Here is a 13,552-nt window from a genome sequence, read left to right as displayed (position 1 = left end):
TTTATATTTTAAAATATGAATGTTTTTTGAAGCTGAACACTATGGAGTGAGTTGAATATCAATATTTTTATTTAAATAAAATAATATTTAATATTATTTTATGTAAAATAAATTAAAATTTTAAATTTATTTAAAAAAATTATAAAATAAAGAAAGACGTAAGATTATAAAATTTGGCTTGGTGTTAAATGTTTTGGCACCCACATGATGAGACTCTCATTCTTTCACAGGTGTTTCCACCTTCCACCTTGAAGTTTGCAATTCATTGTTCTATGTTTCTATTTCTCTCTATTATTACTATAAATATTAACTGAAAGGTTTCAGAGACAGAGAGAGCGAGGTTTCGCTTGGTGTTGTCACTTGCATTATTTTATTATTTTCGTCGTTTTGCATCTCACAGTACCTCTCTTGTCCAGATTATTGCTGTTATATAAACACCAAAACCATTGTCAAACCTTCATCCTATTCTTGTTTTGTTTCCTCTCTCAATGTTCTGTTCTTTTTGTGGGATACTGCTTCTGTTTCGGCCTCATCACGGTATGTATATATTTTATACATGCATTCATTCATTTACATTTTTTTTATTTGTTTCTCATTTTCTTCTTTAAGCTTTATTTGGACTTTTTAGTTTCTTCTCAACATAATGTAAACTATATTATTTTTTAGAAAAAAATCGTTTGGTCACTTTCAAAAATATCTTAGAATGAGTTGGGCTAATTTGCGGGGATATGAATGGTGGTAAACCAGATAAATCAATAGGCATGCTGATTCATTTATTGGTTAAGTTCTAACAAATTTTAATTGATTGAACTATTTTTAACTGAGTCTAACAACCTTTCTAATAATAGCTTAAGCCTAACAAACCTCTTAAACTAAGATTTGTAATACTCCCCCTCAAGCTTAGGGTGGTGGAAGGCAAATCTTAAGCTTGGTACCCAAGTCATTGAAAGTTATGGAACCAAGTGATTTAGGAAGTGTGTCAGCAATCTAAAAGGCAATTGAAACATGTTGAAATAGCTAGCTTCTTAGAGGTCACGCGTTCCCTTATAAAATGGATGCCCAATTAAACATGTTTTGTGTGCGCGCTTGAAGGATTGGATTGTGACAGATGAATGACACTCAGATTATCACACAATAATGTAGGAGAAAAGAAGAGAACTCTAAGTTTAGTGAACAATGACTCAAGTCATAGACACTCTAAAGTTGTATGTGCAAATGCGTGATATTCTGCCTCTGCACTTGATCGTGTCACAAGTGATTATTTCTTACAGCTCCAAGAGACTAAATTGTGGTCAAAATTGATACATGATCCAAAGGTAGACCTCTTATCATTAACATCACTCGCCTAATCACTATCACTATATGCATGAAAAGAGAATTTGTGAAGGGCATTTGAGGAAAGTAGCGTGAGGCCAAACCCGATTGTGCCACTTAGATACCTTAGGATATGTTTGACAACAATCAAATATGTAGTTAAAGGAGAAGCCATGAACTAGCATACCTTGTTCACACTAAAGGTAATATCAAGACGTGTCAAAGTAACATATTGCATTGCCCTAACTATGAACCTGTAGTGATAACGGTCTGAGAAGCTATAAAGGCCAAACTTTATGAGTTTAAGACTGCTAACTATAACACCTTAAAACTCCCAATCAAATTTTGTAACATGATCAGAGTATATTTTCCACCAAAGGGTTTGTGACTGTTTGAGGCCTTACAAGGCTTTATGCAGCTTGTAAATACGGGCTTTGTCAGAGTTAATGAAATTAAAAGGTTGCACCATGTAGACCTCTTTTTGCAAGGTACCATTGAGAAACACATTGTTAATATCACCCTGTTATAACTCCCAATTTTGTGTGATGGAAAATGTAAGAATAACCCTTATAGTCGTAGGTTTGACCACATGAGAGAATGTTCTATTGTAATAAAAATCAAACTATTGATGAAATATTTTAGCAACTAATAAGGGGGATTTATACTTATTTACACTTCCATCCGAATTTTACTTGACTTGAAGCACCCACTTGCATTCTATAATTTTCATGTGAGTAAGCGAGGTGGTGAGTGATCAAATTTTGTTACCCAATAGGCCATTATACTCGAGTTCTATAGCTTTTGACCACTGAGGACTAGACAATGCTTCATTGACTGAAGTAGGCTCGGTGATAGTGAGAAAAACTTTAGGTTTATAATGACTTTCCTTTGTTTTAGTAAGCATTGGTAATATGGGTAACTTGTATTATATGAACATGCTCATCAAGAGATACCTCGGGTATCTGGGATATAAACATGTTATTGAGAGCTAATACCTCTGGTAAATGCTCATTGGAATATACCTCAGGTATCTGAGGTGTGGACATGTCAATGGAATCTACATAGTAGTGATACCTAAAAATTAAATGTGGTACCTGTTTGGTCCATTTATGGGTCTATCTCAGTTGATATCTCTAATGATATGTCATTGTCAGCCGTCAACCCTAATCATTCCATTGACATGTAGCGTACTACCTACCGTTGTGAGGTAAGGGGTAGTTGTATGTATGATGATATCCACTACATTTGTGCGACTGTGATTATAAGCTATGTAGCGTACTACCTACAACAACAGTTACTTTAAAAAACAGTTGTGATATTCTTTAATGAATAACATTTAACAACGGTTGATATAAACAATCGTTGTGATATATACACTAAGTTTATTATAAATTATGTGGAACGTTTATTTCGTCAATGCTCACTAAACATATAATCTTTCAATCTGATCTAGAACATTATAATATGACGAATTAAGTTATATTAGAAAAATAAGTTCATGTTCAATGCTAGACAAGAGTTCTTCAACTCCTTATCTACATTTTTATCTTTAATGGTTAGAATTTTGTTTAATGCTCTTAGTTCTTCAACCTCCCCTTACTTCACCTCCAGTTCATCTTACAAAATATTATTTACTATGCAAATAAATTTAGAGGTGGAGAAAGGGGTGGTTGAAAAACTAAAAGCATTAAATAAAGTTCTAACAGCTAAAGAATGAAATGCAGATAACGGGCTGAAGAATTCTTGTCTAGAATTAAACATTGACTTATTTTCTAATATAACTCTATCTATCATATTATAATTTTCTAATGCAATCTGAAAATTTATATATTCGGCAAGGGATTAGAAAAACACTCAAATCACATAAGATATATGTCATACGGTGAACTGATTTGGGGTATTTTGCTTTTTATCGCAATGTCGCGGATAGCAAGAGTCGCCACCGACTTTTCTTTTATCCAATAAGGAAAGGTGGAAAAGAACAGGAAAGACCTCAATAGATTTTGGGTTCGGGAGGTACATTATACAAAGGGAAGGTGTTAGCACCCTTTGTATCCATGGTTATCCATAGGCTCTTAATTGCTGGATCACTTATATTTTTGTCTGAAAAGTGTTCGTGAATTGTTTAAAAATGTTTCGAAAAGAGAGTTTAACTTTGTAATGATTCTCGTATGAATGTATACAAAGTATTTATCTCGTTTGATTTTGAAAACGGTTTAGAAAAATGTAACTTGGTAATGATTCTAGTATGAATGTATACCAAGTGGTGATTTTCTAGGATTTGCAAAGTGTGAGGGGTGGGAAATGTTTTAGGTTATGATCCAGCAATTGAGAGTTATACCTTCCTAAGGTCGTTATGGGCATTTCCTATCCTTATGAGGGTAAAACTGTCCTTACTATTGAGAAGTAAGTAGTTTTATCCTTTGGATGTTTAAGGGTCATCGTAGGGTCATCGATAGGTCATTGAAGGCAACAGTAGTAAGGATACCTTAGCATTCGAAGGGACGATCATCATTTAACCGTAGGCTACACCGAAGGGTCATCGAGGGACGAAATCATATATTCGAAGGCAACATCCGAGGGACTATGATTTATTTTATGATGATTTAATCGAAGGGCCATTGCTGAGTGTATCCCCACATTCGCGGGACATGACCATAATACCGTAAGGCAACAAAGAGAGGTCCAAGATCACATATTTAAAGGCCATATTTTAAAGTTAATTAGGTAATTAGGATGAATCTTCACATTAAAATCAATACATTAAAATTAATACATTAAAATTAATTAAGCAATTTAGGGCAGATCTTCATAAGGGTATCCCACAAATAAAATGGAAGGCATAAACAACACTCTTTTCCTGGGATATGTGAACCTTTACAAAAATTCAGCAAACGGGTTAGAATACCAATCAGGACGCAATCGAGGATTACACCGCAAAAGAAAACCAGAACAGCAGTAGGGTCAGATAAACAATGCATGGCTATGATAAAAACATGACAGGTTAGCAAAGGACAGAACAGAAAAATCAGCGACTGTCTCGGTCGCCGCTGCCTCGCCTAGCGAGGGCTTAGCGAATACTCGATGCATGCTCGCTTAGCGATGTGCTAGCGAGCGGCTGCAGATTCTGGTTTTGATAGCAGCATAATGGCAGCAAGCTTCACACCTTATAGCATTCATTACAGAGATTATGTGGTTAGACATTCAGATGTTCATGCATACTTAAACTCATATGTAAAACTTAAGATAGTTTCATAAATTCAATCATGATACCATGTGCAAATTAAGAACATAAGGTAGTAATAGCAATGCCAACCTGTTTGTAATCGAATTGTAACCTTGAATTGGTCTATCGGATCGAATTGAGCGGAAGTGACCTTGCTGCCGCCGGCTTTTCCTTCAGGGTTTTCCGTCTGTGAGCGCTAGGGTTTGCTTGCTAGGGTTCTCCTTTGGTCCTTTTTCGTCCCGGTTTTTCCGTTTTCCTTTTCGTTCTGGAGTTGGGGTATTTATAATACTCCTTTGATGACCTAATGGGCTCAGAATGAAGCCCGAAATTTTCTGTTGTCTGTCAGCTTCGCTAGGCGAGCGTGTAGCGAACGCGTAGCGAGCGTTCGCTAAGCGAGCGTGTAGCGAACGTGTAGCGAACGTTCGCTAGGCGAGCGTGTAGCGAACGTGTAGCGAACAGGCCAGTTTGGGCCATTTTCTGGATTGGGCCATTCGTGAGCTGGGCCTTCGTTCCTTTGAGATCAGTGTCATAAAAATGAGTCGGAGTGCCCTGAAAAATGTCTTAAAATATTAATGGGCAAATTTTGGGGTATGACAACTGCCCCTGTTCAATATTCTTGAACCGAGAGAGTCAGAATGGTATGTACGCCATTCGTGGTCTGGAGGTGGAAGATTATTGAACACTTAGAACGCCCCAAAATTTTGCACTTGTCAATTAGTTAGTCTCGATGGAGATGGGCTTAAAGATGCCATCTTAGGAAGTTTGATGATGAGAGCTTCAGAGTGCGTCGTACGTTAGAAGATATCTGAAGTCATGGGTGTCACTGGGTCATACGCCAGACCGTATAGTGAGTCATTCATTAGGCCGTCGACTTCACTGGGGAGTTAGAATGGGTCATACGCCGCTGGGGATAACAGATCAGAATGGATCATATGCTAGATCGTATCTGAGTTGCAGAATGGGTCGTCTGTTAGGCTGTATCTGACGAAAAGTAGTCGTACGCTAGACTACACTTCGGGATGTACCGTACGCTAGGTAGTATCTGAGGAATGAAGATCCGAATGGGTCGTACGCTAGACCGTATCGGACTTGTTGGGGGAGTAATATGTTGTGCCGAATCAAAATGAGATAAGAATCCGAATGAGTCATACACTACTGGGGATAAAGGATCAGAATGGATCGTACGCTAGATCGTATCTGAGTTGCAGAGCGAGCCGTCCGTTAGGCTGTATCGTTAATGGGGGTGAAGGATCAGAATGGATCGTATGCTAGATCGTATCTGAGTTGTAGACTGAGCCGTCCGTTAGGCTGTACCTGGTGATGAAGGGGGGGTAGTCATACGCCAGACTACACTTCAGAATGTACCGTACGCTAGGTAGCATTTGAGGGGATGAACATCCAAGCGGGTCGTAAGCTAGACCGTCTCTGAGTAGCAGAACGAGCCGTCCGTTAGGCTGCATCTGATAATAAAGGGGTAGTTATACGCCAGACTACACTTCAGAATGTACCGTACGCTAGGTAGCATCCGAGGCCTTGAAGGTCCAAATGGGTCGTATGCTGGACCGTATTGGAGTTGTTGAAGGTCGGAATGGATCGTACGTTAGATCGCATCTGAGTTGAAAGGAGTCATATGTTGAGCTGAATCAGAATGAACCGTACGCTAGGCTATATCTGATAGTATTTGTATATGTTGTATTTGCAATAAATGTCTGGGATGGGCTTATAGATGCCATCACTAGGGGGACGTCAGGATGAATGCTGACATGAAGTGTATCTGAAAGATGTATTTGAATCTGAACGTAATCGATGAAGATGTCCGTCTGAATGGCTCTCTATTTCGACTGTATCAGGAAGATAATTAACCTGAAAAATAAAGTTAGCTCCATGCCATGTCATGATGCATGAGATGCAAATGTTGTATGCATGTGTGTGCTGTGAAGTGATGTAATGAATGAATTATGCGTCTGAAATAAATGCGAACATTGTATGCATGTATATGTTATGAAATGAATGAATTATGCGTCAAGGGACTCTACTGGGGAAATAAATCTCAGTCTTCTGGTCGGAGATATTTGTATTGATGACCCTGTCTCAGCTGGGGTATTTGATTTCTGCCTGATGGTAGAAATGTTCAACAGAAGCCTGGCTGGGGATAGAAGAGATGACCAATTCGTCTAGTGATGCCCATTTCTTCTGGGGAATAACTGGCTTAGCCGGGGAATAGAATTGGCAACAGATTCATTGGAAAGTCTGGTTAGACCTTCTCCTCGATCCTGAAGTCCTTTAGTAATTGTCATTGTTATTTTATGCATGTATTTTGATAAACATTGATCATATTCAAATGCATATATCAATTCAAGTTAAATCAATGGACGTTTACGCAAACAAACAGAGAAAGTAAAACAAAAGCATCTTTTTGGAAATGAAATTATATTGATTTTGAAAGAGGGCCTATAAATAGGCAATTTGAGTACAAGGAGACAAAAATCCTAGTAGGAGGAAATTGTCAGGCAAACAAAGAGAAAGCTATGCAGAAAAAGTCCTATCGATTCTAATTCCACCACTGTCATTATGTCTTCAAGCCTCTCATCTCCTGCTGTCGGATAGAAGTGATTAGCTTGTTCAGTCCTTTGAACTTGGATGAAGCTGTCTGAGAACGGGACATAGTCATACGCTTTGATCCCTAATTTTTGCCTGGACCGCCTTTTCAGGTTTTCAATCCACCAGGATACCCCTTTTTGCCCAAGCCGCCTTTTCAGGTTTTCGACTTGCCGGGTGCATATTTTTTTATGTTTATCCCTAATTTTTGCCCGAACCCTTTTGGTTCGCCGGGATGCCCTAACTTTTGCCTAGGTACGTCGACCTAGCGGGTCTCTTTTATGCGTAGTATTTTTTAACTATGTCTGCGTTCACGGGATGTGGGAAGTCTTCGCCATCCATCGTAGCAAGTATCATGGCTCCACCAGAGAATACTTTCTTAACCACAAATGGCCCTTCGTATGTGGGAGTCCACTTGCCTCTGGGATCACCTTGTGGTAGAATGATACGCTTGACCACCAAGTCGCCAATTTGATACACCTGTCTCTTGACTCTTTTGTTAAATACCGGGGTCATGCGCTTCTGATATATCTGTCCATGACACACAGCCGCAAGTCTCTTCTCATCGATCAAGTTTATCTGGTCGAGTCGAGTCTGAATCCATTCATCTTCATCTAAGCCCGCCTCTTTCATGATTCGTAGAGAGGGAATCTGAACTTCCACTGGTAAAACGGCTTCCATAGGGGGTTTGACTCTGCCAGTCATAGGGGGTTTGACTCTGCCAGCCAAATCTCTCCACTTTTGAGCATATTCTTTGAAACTTTCTTTAGATCCCATAGTCATATTCTGCAACTGTAGCCGAGTAGGCGCTAGTTCAGAATTATACCGGTACTGTTTATAGAAAGCAGCTGCTAAATCAGTCCATGTGTGGATGTCAGAGCTCTCGAGCTGATAATACCACTCCAATTGTGTGCCAGACAGACTCTCTTGGAAGAAATGGATCCAGAGCTTCTTATTAGTGGTATACGGCTGAATCTTTCTCACGTAAGCTCTCAGATGCATCTGAGGACAAGATGCCCCATCATACTGAGTGAAAGCGGGGACCTTGAATTTGCGAGGAATGATCACATCGGAGACTAGACCCAAACTTTCAAAATCCAGACCGGGCGCCTTCTGACCTTCCATAGCTAGCACGCGTTCTTCCAGCAACTTGTACTTGCCATCTTTTGGAGAGTACTGTTCATTCTCGTAATCTTCATCGTCATCCTCAGGGTTGAAAGGATCAGCATTCTCATCTTCTGAATCTGTCTCTGTTTCCTCTTCTTGATCCTTCGGAATTCTGATTTTGATTCCCGCAGCCTGTCCTTTAAGCCTTCTTCCCGGGTTAATGTAACTCACAGCTTTCTTGTCTTTCTTTTTCTCGAGCAAGAGAGCTTTCAGTTCCTCCTGCCCCCTGGATAAGTTCAAGATCATCTCCTGGAGTTGAGCATTCTGAGCATGGAGATCCTTGACAGTTTGTTCGAGGTCCATTTTTCTGTGTGGAGGAAAACCGTGAGAACACTGATCCCTTTAGAGTACCTGTTATGCTATGTTATGCTATGCAATGCATGAAATGTTTTCAAGGCCTTTTGGAATTTAACTTTGCATAAACTACCGAAAAGGGAAACTTTTTTTTTTTGTTTTTTTTTTCATACAAAACAGAGCAAAGTTAAATCCCTAAGTCCTTGAAATGGTTAGTACAATGTTATGATGTCATGATGTTATGATGTTATGATGTTATGAGGTTAAATAAATAACAAGCACAAGCAAGTCACACAACAATCATTCCTAGGTTTTAAGGCTTGCATGAGTTCCATAGGTAAGTACCCTCCCCACTGAAGTTTGGTTGGTTCAACCTGTCCTAGAATAGTAACCGGGTTCTAAAAGGATCTCCAATCATTGACCTTTCTTTAAGTCCACTTCAGTGCAACACCAAGTGGTTGACCGAAGCTTCCCTAAAGTCCAATCTCAAAGAGTGTAGTATCGAGTCTCAACCAACCCCAGTCGGAACCGAAGTCAGTTATCTCACTACTTTCTAATGGCCAGGATGAGTCAATTAGGGTTCTAAAGGTCTGGTTAATGCTTTAATGACACCACGCGGAAGCCAAATTTTTCCTCAAGTAAACATGAGGAACATCAGGACATCCAAAGTATCACATTAACCGTAGCCATCATTTTAACCATTCCAGTATACGCCGGATAGTCGCGATGATCTATTGCTACTTACCTAAGGTACACTAGATCCGGGTGTAGGATCTTCCACTCAAGCATAAAATACCCTCAAAAGAAGGAACAGTTTAAAACATAAATGATTTTTAAGGTGACCTCTCTTTGTATGTCCCCAGCAGAGTCGCCAGTTCTGTCATACGGTGAACTGGACCTTATTGGATTTGTAATCGCAATGTCGCGGTTAGCAAGAGTCGCCACCGACTTTTCTTTTATCCCTTAAGGAAAGGTGGAAAAGAACAGGAAAGACCTTAATTTTAAATTCTTAGGTTCGGGAGGTACTTTATACAAAGGGAAGGTATTAGCACCCTTTGTATCCATGGTTATCCATGGGCTCTTAATTGCTCAATCATTTATGTTTTCTAGTTTGAAAAAGGTGGTTGAGAAATGTATGAAAAATGTTTTGAAAAGGAGAATTTAACTTTGTAATGATTCTTGCATGAATGTATACAAAGTGGTTATCTCATTTAGTTTTTTGAAAGTAGTTTAGAAAAATATAACTTGGCAATGATCCTAGTACGGATGTATACTAAGTGGTGATTTTCCAAAAGAAGACGTTTGAAAGGTGTGGGGTGTGAAAAGCATTTTTTGTTATGAATGAGCAATTAAGGTTATACCTGTCCGAGGTCTTTCTGGGCATTTCCCATCCTTATGAGGGTAAAACTGTCCTTACTATTGAGAAGCAAGTAGTTTATCCTTGGGATGTACAAGGGTCATCGTAGGGTCATCGATAGGTCATTGAAGGCAACAGTTGTGAGGATACCTTAGCATTCGAAGGGACTACCATCATTTAACCGTAGGCTACACCGAAGGGTCATCGAGGGACAAAATGGTATTTCCGAAGGCAACATCCGAGGGACTATGATGATTTTACCGAAGGGTCTTTGCTAAGGATATCCCCATATTCGCGGGACATGACCGTAATATTGTAATCGTGGGGTAATAAAGAGAGGTCCGATGTCATTTATTTAAAGTCCATGTTTTAAGTCCATTAGGTAATTATGATGATACCGCATTAAATCGATACATTAAAGTCAATATTACATTAAAAATTAATATAGTAAAATTAATTAGGCAATCAATATGAATCTTCACATTAAAGTGAAATAATTTAGAATCCCTCTCCATGAAGGCTTCCCATGCATAAAGCGGAGTACCTAGCCGGCTATTTCTTCGGAAGTATGCTAGCCTTTACACCATGAACACACAGATTAAAGCATAAAATACAATTGGAAATTGCATCATAAGATAAATATAGCAGCCAAGAATTTAGGCCAAATAATGCAGAATCATCATTAGGTAAACATGAAATAGGCAGCAAAAAGCAAAGCAGCCCCTGGCCCGGTCGCCTCTGCTTCGCCTAGCGAAGGCTCAGCGAAGGCTCGCTGCGGGCTCGCCTAGCGATGAGCTAGCGAGCGGCCACGGGTTTGAAATTTGAGAACATTATGACCTCAACCTGCAGCATGGCTTATGGCATCCAACATACAATTATATGGTTCAGCTTCACAATAGGCAAACACATTTAAATTCTCATGCAAGACTTCAAAATGTTTATGAATTTAATTATAATCCACAAATTAAGAACATGAAGTGGTACCATATGCCAAGTGAAAATACAAAACGATATCACATGCAAATTAAGATACTAAAATGATACCACCTGCAAAATACGGACACCAAATGATAATCATATGCCAATTAAGAAACTAAAGCGATAATAGTGAGGCTAACCTGTTTGCCAATCAAGTTGTAACCTTGAATTGGCGAGCCGGATTGAGTTGGACGACGGTAGCTTCGGAGTGAGTAAGCGGCCTTCAGGGTTTCCGCCTTCTGAATTCTTTGGATCAGCAGGGTTTCTGTGTTTCTCCCTCTGGATGCGTGTTTCCGTCCGTCTTCGTCCGTCTGTGTGTTCTTTTTCGTGGCAGCAGAGCATGTATTTATAGTAGTGGCAATGGTGACCTAATGGGCTTAAAATGAAGTCCAAAAATTCAAATTCTCGCAAGCTTCGCTAGGCGAAGGAATTGCTCGCCTAGCGAGCAAACTAGGTCTGGGCTTTTTTGCTGGATCTGATGCTTCGCTGGGCGAGTGGTATGATGCACTGTTCGCTAGGCGAAGGAGCTGCTCGCCTAGCGAGCCAGCTGTTTTGGGCCGCCTGTGGATTGGGCCTGTTGTGAGTGGGCTTTTGTCCATTTGATATCAGTGCCTTGCAGAACAAGTCAGAGGGTCTTGGAAAATGCTTGGTAATGCCAACGGGCAAATTTTGGGGTATGACAGCTGCCCCTGTTCAATACTCTTGAACCGAGAGAGTAGAATGGTATGTGCCGTTCGTGGTCTGGAGGTGAAAGATTATTGAACACTAGAATGCCCCGAAAATTTGCGCTTGTCCATCAGTCTTGACGGAGATGGGCTTAAAGATGCCATCCAAGAAACTTGCTGAGAAGATTTCCAGATTGTGTCGTATGTTAGACGATATCTAGAGACATGGGTGTCACACCGGGTCATAAATCAGACCGTATAATGAACCATCCATTATGCTGTTGACTTCGTTGGGGAGTCAGAGTATGCTATACTGCTGGGGATGAGGGATCAGAATGGATCGTACGCTAGATCGTATCTGAGTTGCAGAATGAGCCGTTCATTAGGCAGATGACTTTGCTGGAAAGGGAGTAGTCGTATACTAGACTACCATTCAGGAATGTACCTGTCCGAAGGTAGCACCTGAGAAAGGGAGTAGCCGTATACTCGACTACCATTCAGGAATGTACCTGTCCGAAGGTAGCACCTGAGAAAGGGAGTAGCCATACACTAAACTACCATTCAGGAATGTACCTGTCCGAAGGTAGCACCTGAGAAAAGGAGTAGCCGTATACTAGACTACCATTCAGGAATGTACCTGTCCGAAGGTAGCACCTGAGAAAGGGAGTAGCCGTATACTAGACTACCATTCAGGAATGTACCTGTCCGAAGGTAGCACCTGAGAAAAGGAGTAGCCGTATACTAGACTACCATTCAGGAATGTACCTGTCCGAAGGTAGCACCTGAGAAAGGGAGTAGCCGTATACTAGACTACCATTCAGGAATGTACCTGTCCGAAGGTAGCACCTGAGAAAAGGAGTAGCCGTATACTAGACTACCATTCAGGAATGTACCTGTCCGAAGGTAGCACCTGAGAAAGGGAGTAGCCGTATACTAGACTACCATTCAGGAATGTACCTGTCCGAAGGTAGCACCTGAGAAAGATGAAGGTTTAACTTGGTCGTACATTAAACCGTATTTGAGCAGCATCTGGTCTAACTTGATCGTACATTAGACTGTATCTGATGCCTGGAAGGTCTAACTTGGTCGTACATTAGACTGTATTTGAGTTGTTGAAGGAGTCATATGTTGAGATGAATCCGGATGAACCGTATGTTAGGCTGTATCTGTATACATTGTATTTGCAATAAATGTTTGGGATGGGCTTATAGATGCCATCGTTAGGAGGATGTCAGAATGGATGTTGACATGGAACAGATCTGGAAGATGTATCTGAAGAAGAAAGTAGTCGTACGCTAGACTACACCTCGGAATGTACCATATGCTAGGCAGTATCTGAGGGATATAGTTGAATCTTGAATGTAATTGATAAAGATGTCCGTCTGAATGGACCTTTGTTTTGACTGTGTCAGGAGGATAATTGTCCTGAAAAATAAAGTTAGCTTCATGCCATGTCATGATGCATGAGATGCAAATGTTGTATGCATGCGTATGCTGTGAAATGATGTAATGAGTGAATTATGCGTCTAGAATGAATGAGAGCATTGTATACATGTATATGTTATGAAATGATGTAATGTATATGATGCGGAATGAAAATTGTATGTAGGTATGTGATGTGAAATGAGTGCACTATGTGTCTGAAACGTTCTTCCAGGGGATTCTACTGGGGAAATAAATCTCAGTCTTCTGGTCGGAGATATTTGTATTGATGACCCTTTCTTAGCTGGGGGTATTTGACCTTTATCTGATGGCAGAGATATTCAACAGAGCCTGGCTGGGGGTAGAAGAGATGACCAGTCTAGCGATGCCCATTTCTTCTGGGGAATAACTGGCTTAGCCGGGGAATAGAATTGGCAACAGATCCATTGGAAAGCCTGGTTAGACCTTCTCCTCGATCCTGAAGTCCTTTAGTAATTGCCATTGTTATTTTATGCATGTATTTTGATAAAC

The 13,552-nt window shown here is 40.2% G+C and overlaps 1 protein-coding gene across 2 annotated transcripts in view; it reads left to right on the top strand.

Moving 5' to 3' along the window:
• Positions 1 to 238: 238 nt before the first annotated feature.
• LOC127132129 (phospholipase A1 PLIP1, chloroplastic) overlaps positions 239 to 13,552 on the top strand; it is a 34,793-nt gene continuing 21,479 nt past the window's right edge. For both annotated transcript variants that reach the window (XM_051061002.1, XM_051061000.1), the window contains exon 1: positions 239 to 537. The gene's annotated coding sequence lies outside the window, so the exon portion shown is untranslated. The remainder of the gene's footprint in view (positions 538 to 13,552) is intronic.

The sequence above is a fragment of the Lathyrus oleraceus genome, chromosome 3 (assembly GCF_024323335.1).
Source record: "Lathyrus oleraceus cultivar Zhongwan6 chromosome 3, CAAS_Psat_ZW6_1.0, whole genome shotgun sequence".
NCBI lineage: Eukaryota > Viridiplantae > Streptophyta > Magnoliopsida > Fabales > Fabaceae > Lathyrus > Lathyrus oleraceus.
This window is presented reverse-complemented; position numbering and strand designations above follow the sequence as displayed.